The sequence below is a fragment of the Triticum aestivum genome, chromosome 6A, assembly GCF_018294505.1.
Source record: "Triticum aestivum cultivar Chinese Spring chromosome 6A, IWGSC CS RefSeq v2.1, whole genome shotgun sequence".
NCBI classification, from domain to species: Eukaryota; Viridiplantae; Streptophyta; class Magnoliopsida; order Poales; family Poaceae; genus Triticum; species Triticum aestivum.
Genome location: NC_057809.1, coordinates 566848510 through 566860688, shown reverse-complemented (window position 1 = coordinate 566860688; position 12179 = coordinate 566848510).

Below are 12179 nucleotides of genomic sequence, written 5' to 3'. Positions count from 1 at the left end.
GCGGTCGCAGGAGGCAACCCGGACTCAAGCAGCACCACCTCGCTCTCCCTCCTCCTCTTCACCACAAGCATCGCCCTAGTTGCACAACAAGGGAAAAAGAGTCGGAAAACAAGCTACAACAGCAAAAACAAGGACGAACATCAAGAGGCAGCAGTATAAGCAAGAACAAGATGAAGCTCAAGCACTTACTGGTCCACAGCAGTGTAGTCCACCCTCCTCTTGGTGATCTTGAAGTCGGAGAGCTTCGGAACTCGAGGCGCGGCCGCACCAGCTCCGAAAGCAGAAGCAAGAGTGGCAGTTGGGCCAGAAGCGGCTCCAGGCGGCGTCATAACAGAAGCAGCATCCCGGGAGACCAACGCCGATAGGTCCCTCGTCCGGACGATGGGCGGCTCTTCCCTCTCCAGGCGGTTTCCGTCCTTGTCATCATCCGGAAAGGTGCGGAGGATGTAAGCTTTACTCAAGGGGGAGGTCTCCCCCATCCCCTCGGGGGTCACCTCCGAGTTTTCCTCCTTCTCTTCTTCCTCCCCGCGGAACTCACCAGAAGATAGCTCCATCGGCGTCGGCGTCGCAGGGGCCCCAGTGAGCACCGGCGGCACCAGTCCGCGCCCGTGAAAGGTTGGCCTGGAGGCCACGACCAGCGCCCCGTCCTTGTGGCGGAACAAGGGAGTGAAGACATTCGGCGGATACTCCTGATCGTCCCCAACCAGGAGGCAGAGAGCTGCGGTCAGCTCCTCGCTGGACAAGGCCTTCGAGCTCAAGCGAACCTTGTCCTCTTCGTCCCCAAGCTCCCACAAGGGACGCGTGCAGGCTTGAAGCGGGGCCACGCGCAGCGCCAGGAATTCCCTCAGGAGCATGGCCCCTGTAATCTTCGCCGCCTTCGTGTTGCACGGCTTCAAGTCGGACTCTTTCTGCTCCAGCACCAACGTCACCCGCTAGTCGGTGAGCTTCGTGCGGGACCACCCCTTGTCAGACTGGGGCCTCTCCGTCGATAGCACCAAGCGTGGGTGGATGCATTTAGCATCCATCATGGCTCACTTGCTCCGGAAGCCGTCGGCTTTCTTCCCTGTATCCGAGATCGAGTTGGCCTTGCCGGCTGCGATGAAATTGACACACCTAGAGGCGTGACCCTCCTTGGCACGGAGGAAGAAGAAGTGGCGCAGAAGGGCCATGGACAGCATCACGCCGAGGTACGCCTTGCAATAGTAGGCGAAGATCGACAAAAGAAGGATGGAGTTGGGATGAAGATGCAACGCCTACAGCCCGTAGTGATCAAGGACCTCGTAAAAGAAGTCAGAGAAGGGGGGAACCAGCTCAGCGGCGATGCTGCTCGTGAAGAAGGGGTAGAAGGTGCTTCCCTCGGGCTTAGGCATGTCAGAGCCGGCCCGGAGTCCAATCTTCCCCTTCTCGTTGCTTTCCCCCGCCGTCAGCAAGTGCGTGGCGGCGAGATTCTTCTCCGAAACGTTGGGCGTGTCGAGAGCTGGCTCATACCAAGTCGGCGACGAGGCAGGCTTGACACTCTAGGGCGCCATTAGTCGCCGGTGCGGGAAGGATAGGAGTAGATCTGGAGATTTCAGAGGCAGGGTGCAAGAAAGGGGATGTGAGCAAGTGAAGGCAAACGTTGTCCAGCCCAACCTTTTGACAGTCGGGCAGTTGCCGAGGCAGCATGGGGAAGCGGAGACGCCCACGTCCAATCAACCACCACATGTCGACCAAGGCCGCTGGCTATTGGGGCCTGCGGCGCTCCACGCTTGACCTTTGGCTTCGCCTCGAAGCCAAGCCCGAGCGCGCCTTGCACCCGGGGGCTACTGTCGGCGTTCTGGGAATGGGGGTCTCCAAACTTGCCTGCCTACGGCCCACGGGGTGGCTCTGCGAGCAGGCTCGTACGACCCATCTTCACCAGCAAGGACTCAAGACCCTTGCGTGGCGGACGAGACAAGACCTCCTCAGGAGCGGCCTCACCAGGCTGGCTCATGAGGGGCGGAGAGTTCAAGACCAGGTGAACCTCGCGAGGTTCTAGTGACGTGAGCCATGACGACCAAGGCCAGGTGGGCGCCAGCGTGCATAGTGTCCTTGTTTCCTCTTTGGTGCTAAGGAAGCAGGCGCAGACGCGGAGTACCGAGGCGTCAAGCAAAGGTTTCCATATCAGTGCAACGAGACCAAGACCAGAAGGATGGCAAGACGGAGGTCACCGTGGAGCCCAAGATGGCGTCACCCCCAGAGCCTTTTGTAGGCGAAGACTGCTTTTGTTAGGATAAGCTGTACTCGCTGTCCCCTTTCGAATTGGCCGTTGTTGGCTCCCTTCCCGCTCAATATTTCGGGAGGGGACCAGGGCCTCTACAAATAGGACTAGCCACCACCGTAGTGGGGGGTCGATCGATCGGTCGGACCAAGAGAGACTAGGACAACCACAAGTTCACCAAGCACAAGAACAGCTCTCCTAAGGAGGCTATTCTTCCCCTTGTACTATTCATCCTCAGCCCAAGAGGCAATCCACCACACCACACTGGAGTAGGGTACTCCCTCCGATCCTTTTTACTCTGCACATTGGATTTGCCGAAAGTCAAACTTTGCTAAGTTTGACCAAATTTATATTAGAAATTATTAGCATCTATAATATCTAATAAATATAATATGAAAATATATTCCAAGATGAATCTAATGATATTGGTGTTGTTATGTGAATGTCTATAATTTTTTATATAAATTTGGTCAAAGTTGAATGAGATTTACTTCAGACAAACCTAATATGCAGAGTAAAAAGGACCGGAGGGAGTATTACACCACAACGGTGGCTGATACGTCTCCAACGTATCTATAATTTTTGATTGCTCCATGCTATGTTATCTACTGTTTTCGGCAATATTAGGCTTTATTATCCACTTTTATATTATTTTTGGGACTAACCTATTAACCGGAGGCCCAGCCCAGAATTGCTGTTTTTTTGCTTATTTCAGTGTTTCGAAGAAAAGGAATATCAAACGGAGTCGAAACAGAACGAAATCAACTAGAGAAGTTATTTTTGGAAGGAAAGCTACCGGATGGACTAGGACCCCATGTCAGGAGCCAAGGGAGGTGCTCACGATGGTAGGCCCCCCCTAGGGAGCGCCCCCTGCCTCGTGGGGCCCCCGAAGCTCCACCGACGTACTTCCTGCACCCATATATACTCACGTACCCTAAAACTTCCAGAATAGACAATAGATCGGGAGTTCCACCGCCAGAAGCCTCCGTAGCCACCGAAAACCAATATAGACCCGTTCCGGCACCCTACCGGAGGGGGGAATCCCTCTCCGATGGCCATCTTCATCATCCCGGTGCTCTCCATGACGAGGAGGGAGTAGTTCTCCCTCGGGGCTGAGGGTATGTACCAGTAGCTATGTGTTTGATCTCTCTCTCTTGTGTTCTTGAGATGATACGATCTTGATGTATCGCGAGCTTTGCTATTATATTTGGATCCTATGATGTTTCTTCCCTCCCATCTACTCTCTTGTAATGAATTGAGTTTCCCCTTTGAAGTTATCTTATCGGATTGAGTCTTTAAAGATTTGAGAACACTTGATGTATGTCTTGCCGTGCGTATCTCTGGTGACAATGGGATACCATGTGATTCACTTCATGTATGTTTTGGTGATCAACTTGCGGGTTCCTCCCATGAACCTATGCATAGCGGCTGGCACACGTTTTCGTCGTGATTCTTTGGTAGAAACTTTGGGGCACTCTTTGAGGTTCTATGTGTTGGTTGAATAGATGAATCTGAGATTGTGTGATGTATATCGTATAATCATACCCACGGATACTTGAGGTGACATTGGAGTATCTAGGTGACATTAGGGTTTTGATTGATTTGTGTCTTAAGGTGTTATTCTAGTACGAACTCTAGGGCTGTTTGTGACACTTATAGGAATAGCCCAACGGATTGATTGGAAAGAATAACTTTGAGGTGGTTTCGTACCCTACCATAATCTCTTCGTTCGTTCTCCGCTATTAGTGACTTTGGAGTGACTCTTTGTTACATGTTGAGGGATAGTTATGTGATCCAATTATGTTAGTATTGTTGAGGGAACTTGCACTAGTGAAAGTATGAACCCTAGGCCTTATTTCCTATCATTGCAATACCGTTTACGCTCACTTTTATCATTAGTTACCTTGCTGTTTTTATAATTTCAGATTACAAATTCTCATATCTGTCATCCATATACCACTTGTATCACCATCTCTTCGCCGAACTAGTGCACCTATACAATTTACCATTGTATTGGGTGTGTTGGGGACACAAGAGACTCTTTGCTATTTGGTTGCAGGGTTGCTTGAGAGAGACCATCTTCATCCTACGCCTCCTACGGATTGATAAACCTTAGGTCATCCACTTGAGGGAAATTTGCTACTGTCCTACAAACCTCTGCACTTGGAGGCCCAACAATGTCTACAAGAAGAAGGTTGTATAGTAGACATCAAGCTCTTTCCTGGCGCTGTTGCCGGGGAGGTTAGTGCTCGAAGGTATATCTTTAGATCTTGCAATCGAGTCTTTTAGTTTCTTGTTTTATCACTAGTTTAGTTTATAAAAGAAAACTATAAAAAATGGAATTGGGTTTGTCTCATACGCTTCACCTTTTTAATATCTTTCGTGAGTATGATGGAAAGGATAATTGTGCTCAAGTGCTAGAAGAAGAAATCTATAAAATGTTTGGCACTAAATATTTGAATGATGAGCATGATTGCAATATTGTTAGTATGAATTTCTTGAATATCCATGATGCTAATGATATGCAAAGCCACAAGCTTGGGGAAGCTATGTTTGATGAAGATGATATTTTTTGTCCCCCAAGTTTTGTTGAGTAAATTTATTATGATGAAAGCATGCCTCCTATCTATGATGATTATTGTGATGACACGTATGCTTGAAAGAATAATTATAACAATGAAACATGCCATCTTGATTTCAATTTTCAATCCTATGATAGTTACTTTGTTGAGTTTGCTCCCACTATTATTCATGAGAAGAATTTTGCTTATGTGGAGAGTAGTAAATTTTCTATGTTTGTAGATCATGAAAAGAATGCTTTAGGTGCTGGTTATATTGTTGAATTCATTCATGATGCTACTGAAAATTATTATGAGGGAGGAATATATGCTTGTAGGAATTTCAATAATATCAAGTTTCCTCTCTATGTGCTTAAATTTTTGAAGTTTTGCTTGCTTTACCTTCCTATGCAAGTTGATTCTTGTTCCCATAAGTTGTTTCCTCAAAAAATCCCTATGCATAGGATGTATGTTAGACTTAAATGTGCTAGTCATATTCTTCATGATGCTCTCTTTATGTTACAATTCTTATCCTTTATGTGAGCATCATTGAAATCATCATGCCTAGCTAGGGGCGTTAAACGATAGCGCTTGTTGGGAGGCAACCCAATTTTATTTTTGTTCCTTGATTTTTGTTCCTGTTTAGTAATAAATAATTCATATAGACTCTGTTTAGATGTGGTTTTATGCTTTTAATTAGTGTTTGTGCCAAGTAGAACCTTTGGGAAGACTTGGGGAAAGTCTGGTTGATCATGCTGTAAAAACAGAAACTTTAGCTCTCACGAGAATTGCTGCCATATTTATTTGGAAAGTGATATTTAGTTAATTCTTTTTTCATATGATTAATAGATAAATTCCTCAGGTCCAGCAATTTATTTGAGAATTTTATGAGTTCCAGAAGTATACGTTTGATCCAGATTACTACAGACTGTTCTGTTTTTGACAGATTCTGTTTTTCATGTGTTGTTTACTTATTTTGATGAATCTATGGCTAGTAAAATAATTTATAAACCATAGAGAAGTTTGAATACAGTAGGTTTAACACCAATATAAATAAATAATGAGTTAATTATAGTACCTTGAAGTGGTGATTTATTTTCTTATACTAACGGAGCTTATGCGTTTTCTGTTAAGTTTTGTGTTGTGAAGTTTTCAAGTTTTGGGTAAGGATTCGATGGACTATGGAATAAGGAGTGGCAAGAGCCTAATCTTGGGGATTCCAAAGGCACCCCAAGGTAATATTCAAGGATATCCAAGAGCCTAAGCTTGGGGATGCCCCGGAAGGCATCCCCTCTTTCGTCTTCGTTCATCGGTAACTTTACTCGGAGCTATATTTTTATTCGCCACATGATATGTGTTTTGCTTGGAGCATCAATTTATTTTGTTAATATTTGCTTGCTGTTATTTAGAACAATGTTTTGCATCTTTTATTCTAATAAAAGTGGCATTGATAGTCTTTACTATGCCTATGTTACAAGTCCACATGTTGCTGTTTGAAAACAGAAAGTTTACCGCTGTTGCAATAATTCCCTAGAAAATTGAGAAGGTGATAAAATGTTGAAACCTTTTGCATATTAAGATCTGATAAATTTAATAAAGTGGGGATTTTCTTTCATAATTTTTGGAGTTAGGGAAGTATGGATGTTGCTGCATTCTTTACAGACTGTCCTGTTTAGGCAGCTTGCTGTTATGTTTGCATTGTTTGCATATGTTTGCTTCTTTAATAATTCTATTTGAGGATAGGACTATTAAATATGCAGAGGCATTTAGTATGCAATGTTTAATAATAATTTTAGTGATTTTCTATAGTAGAGTATGATAAGGTTTTTGCAATGGTTTATACTAACTTATCTCACGAGTCCTTGTTGAGTTTTGTGTGGATGAAGCTTTTGAGATTTAGGGAGACCGTGATACGAGAGGAATTAAGGAGACAAAAAAGCTCAAGCTTGGGGATGCCCAAGGCATCCCAAGATAATATTTCAAGAAGACTCAAGCATCTAAGCTTGTGGATGCCCCGGTTGGCATCCCACCTTTCTTCTTCAACAACTATCGGTTAGTTTCGGTTGATCCTAAGTTTTTGCTTCTTCACATGATGTTTGCCATTCTTAGAATGTCATTTTACTTTTATTTACTTTCTGTTTGAATAAAATACCAAGATCTGAAATTCTTAAATGTTAGACAGTCTTCACATAGTTGCATAATTATTCAACTACTCATTGATCTTCACTTATATCTTCCGGAGTAGTTTGTTGTTGCTCTAGTGCTTCACTGTGACGCCCGGGTAGTTAAGCTACAGTAAACCTCTGTTAATGATCCACGTAACGATGGTTACTGTTGCTAATCTCGTGTTAGTTCGAAACCGATTCAAATTCAAATTCAAAATCAAGTCAAACGGGAAGTTTTTCAAACGTTAAAACTAAAATGTTCAAAATTGGACAAATAAATCCTAAGTCATAATGGTGGAGGAACCACATTTTTTGTAAAAAGGATTAAAAGCACTAAAATGATTTAAACAGTAGCAAAACAACTATTTGAACGACTTTGGTATTATATAAAATACTAAACTATTTTATATCAGGGTAAAACTTTTTATAGTAGTGGATTGTTCTGAAACATTATTTTAGGGGCTATAGATATATTTTATTAAATTAAAATTAATGTGTAACTAAAATAAAACAGAAAAGAAAAATATGAAAAGAAAAAAAAGAGAATAAAACAACCCCCCCACTAGGCCACTCGGCCCAGTTGGGTACCGCCGCCCGCATGGGCCGGCCCACCCGCACCCCTTATCCCCTCACCCCCCGCAAAACCTAACCACCCACATCCCCACTCCCCCCCCCCCCGCGCGATCTGAATCGGGGCCGCCCCAACGCACCTCGCCCCGATCCCCTTGCCCCCGAGCCCGACGCCGGGGCTCGACGCCGCCCCATCGTCGCCGGGCTGCCCCGCCCCACCACTCCGTCGTCGGAACGCCATCGCCGCCGCCTCGCTCCACCAATCCTCCCCGAACGACCTCCACGCGCTCGACGCCGTCGCCGGAGACCACCTCGCCGGACTGCCTCCCCTACGTCACCGGCGTCCCCGTCTTCCTCCTCGCGCCTCGCTGCCCAGTCCCCTGCAACCCCTTGTGAGCGCCACCCCCATCTTCCTCTCTGACCCCGCGCCGGAATCGTCCTCGACGGGACTCGCTCGCCCGCGTGCTCCCGCAGCTCCGCCCGACCCTTGCCCCGTAGCCTTCCCCGCGGCCTGGTGCCCGCGGCCACCCCGCCGTGCACCGCGGCCTCTGCTTCGCCTCACTGCGGCCCCCCCTGCTGGCCTCGCCCACCGCCGCACGGCCACGCGTCGCCGGCCATGCCACCCGATCGCCCGCTGCTAAGGCCGATCCCCCCCGCCACCTCGCCTGCCTCCGCCCAGCAGCCCCCCTTCACCCCCTTCGGCACCCTAGCGGCTACCGCACCGGCCGGCTCGGCCATGGCCGCTGGCTGCGTGCGTGCCCCGCCCAGCCCGGACATGTCCGGCGCGCCAAAGGGTGTGGCCTGGACATTGTCCGGCCATGTGTGGTGCTGCCCTGGACGTGTCCGGCTGGACATTGTCCAGTGGCCCAGTGCTACTGTCAGTAAAATAATAATAATAATAATAATAATACTAATTAAATTAATTTAAAAAATGAATTAATAAATAATAACTAAAATTAATTAATTGATTAAAGGATTAATTAAATTAATTAATCTTGATTAGATTAACCTAATTACTAGTTAACTAAATTAACCCCTGATTAGCCTAATCAGCCAATGACATGCGGGACCCACACATAGTTGACCCAGTCAACTGCACAGTTGACTGCTGACATCACTCTGATGTCATGCCTATGTCAGCACACACTGTTTTGGATAATGTTGGAATTAAATATATAATTAAAATCAGAAAATGATTTAAATCTTTAGAAAATCATATCTTTTAATCCGTAATTCGGATGAAAATACTTTGTACATGAAAGTTGCTCAGAAGGACGAGACGAATTCGAATACGCAGCCCGTTCATCCGCCACGCATCCCTAGCGTAGCAAACACGCAACTTTCCCCCTCCGGCTCCTTTGTCCGAAAACGTGAAACACCGGAATTACTTTCCCGGATGTTTCCCCCCTTCACCGGTACCACCCCGTACCGCGTTAGGGCGCACCTAGCATCACGCTTTGTCATGTCATGCATCATCATGCATTTGTTTGCATTATATTTATTGTTTCTTCCCCCTCTTCTCTCGCTAGACACCGAGACCGACGCCGCTGCTACCCAGTACGACTACGGAGTTGACGACCCCTCTCTCTTGCCAGAGCAACCAGGCAAGCCCCCCCTTTGATCACCAGATATCGCCTACTCCTTTCTCTACTGCTTGCATTAGAGTAGTGTAGCATGTTACCGCTTTCCGTTAATCCTATTCTGATGCATAGCCTGTCCTTGCTACTACTGTTGTTACCTTTACCTGCAATCCTAATGCTTAGTATAGGATGCTAGTTTATCATCAGTGGCCATACATTCTTGTCCGTCTGCCATGCTATATTATCGGGCCGTGATCACTCGGGAGGTGATCACGGGTATATACTATATACTTTATACATGATACATGTGGTGACGAAAGACGAGTCGGCTTGTGGAGCACCCGCGAGTGATTCATGGATTGGGGGCTGAAAGGATCTTTGTCCCAACGGCCCTCTGTGTGGATCTTTGTGGCGAAGCGACAGGGCAAGTTGTGACCGCCTAGGACAGAGGTGGGCCTGGCCCTGGTCGGTGTTCGCGGATACTTAACACGTTTAATGAGATCTTGGTATTTGATCTGATTCTGGCTACTGGCCTATACGCACTAACCATCTACGCGGGGACAGTTATGGGCACTCGACGTCGTGGTATCAGCCGAAGCACTTCATGACGCCAGCGACTGAGCGGCGCGCGCCGGGTTGGACCGCGTAACGTGACTTCCTTTGTAATGGAGGTTGCTAGGTCTGCTCTCCGGCCGCGTACGCAACGTGCAGGTGTGCTATGGGCGACGGGCCCAGACCCTTGTGCGCTTAGGTTTAGACCGGCGTGCTGGCCTCTTTGTTGTGCCTAGGTGGGGCTGCGACGTGTTGATCTTCCGCGGCCGGGCATGACCCAGAAAAGTGTGTCCGGCCAAATGGGATCGAGCGTGTTGGGTTATGTGGTGCACCCCTGCAGGGAAGTTAATCTATTCGAATAGCCGTGATCTTCGGTAACAGGACGACTTGGAGTTGTACCTTGACCTTATGACAACTAGAACTGGATACTTAATAAAACACACCCTTCCATGTACCAGATACAACCGGTGGTCGCTCTCTCACAGGGCGACGAGGGGAGGATCATCGGTTAGGATTATGCTATACGATGCTACTTGGAGGTCTTCAGTCTACTCTCTTCTACATGCTGCAAGACGGCGGCTGCCAGAAGCGTAGTCTTCGAAAGGACTAGCTATCCCCCTCTTATTCCGGCATTCTGCAGTTCAGTCCACATATGATAGCCTTATTCCAGTTGATACCAATGCATACATATGTAGTGTAGCTCCTTGCTTGCGAGTACTTTGGATGAGTACTCACGGTTGCTTTCTCCCTCTTTTCCACCTATCCCTTCTACCTGGTTGTCGCAACCAGATGCTGGAGTCCAAGAGCCAGACGCCACCATTGATGACGACTACTACTACTCGGGAGGTGCCTACTACTACGTGCAGCCCGCTGACGATGGCCAGGAGTAGTTTAGGAGGGTCCCAGGTAGGAGGCCTGCGCCTCTTCCGATCTGTATCCCAGTTTGTGCTAGCCTTCTTAAGGCAAACTTGTTTAACTTATGTATGTACTCAGATATTGTTGCTTCCGCTGACTCGTCTATGATCGAGCTCTTGTATTCGAGCCCTCGAGGCCCCTGGCTTGTAATATGATGCTTGTATGACTTATTTTATTTGTAGAGTTGTGTTGTGATATCTTCCCGTGGGTCCCTGATCTTGATCGTACCCGTTTGTGTGTATGATTAGTGTACGGTCGAATCGGGGGCGTCACAAGTTGGTATCAGAGCCGACTGCCTGTAGGAATTCCCCTTCCAGACTCCTTGGCCGAAGTTGAGTCTAGTCATTATAAAACTTTTACTAACATGGCGGTGTGCCTTACGGGCCCACGTCGCCATTGGGTGGTATTAGGATCTTTTATTCCTCGTCTATACTCTGGGATTCTGACTCTCTCCTACTCGGGTTAAATGATTTTGCTAAAATCTAACTCTAGGTTCTCGTTACCACTTCCTGCCGAAGAGCCCCTTCATTACAGATGATCGACTGCTTCAACAGAAGATTCTGACAATACTCTCCGATGTTCTCCCGAAACCTTATGCCATTGCTTTTGAAATTCCCTACCACCGAAATATCCCTATGGGTAAGTATTTAGACCTGTCGTGCTTACTTTTATTCCCAGTCGATCTTGTTATTATAAGATACCCCGAGAATACTTTGTGCCTACTGCCTTGCAGTTCTTTGCCACATGCATATCACTATGGATAATTTCTCGCATTTATCGAGTATCCGCTCATCCCCAGATATTCATGCCGTTCACAAAATTCTTCGAAATACCATTCGGTCTTTCGAAAATCCTGAGCAACCTATTGCTCCTGAAATTCTTGCTTGCTTGCATTATGGTTAATCCCGTAAGTATAGTAATCTTATTGGCAACCTTTGTCAATATCATTTTGAGTCCATTGATTCAATATGTTGCTAATGCTCGCAATCCTCACTCAGATCATAGAATTCATCCTTCCGGGTCAGATGTCATTTAAAACGTAGTCTATACAACTTGTCCGTCCTTGATCAGAGCGTTTGCTCCTGATCCCTTGATTTGAAAATCATAATTCCTTTGTTATTTAAACGTTGAATTATTCAGATGTTCTGTAAAACGATGCATTTGCATTCTTTCTTCCTCTGATTGGGTATCGATACTCACATCAGCTCCATTGTGGATCACCATATCCACTATTGGATTATTATCCGACAATGTCCTTCATAATTAATCACCTTGTGAGTTCTTTCTCCGATACATAATGTCTTTGGTAATTTGTATCCTCTCCTTTTGCCAACCATGCTCTGCTTTCGAGCTGGTAATATTTACTCTCAAAGCTTGTGGTATATGTTTCCACGATACCCTGACGGGTTGAACCTATGCCTTCCTTAATTTGTGTGACCTCGAAAGTTATGCGGGTTATACCCTGCTGACGCTTCGTCAGATAACTTTCCAACACTACAACTTCGAAAAGGGGAGGTAAATGTAAGGTTAAGCATTGAAGAAGTGGGAGTCGACCTTGAACTTTGTGTTCATGCCCATGGACACGATGTAGATCTTATCA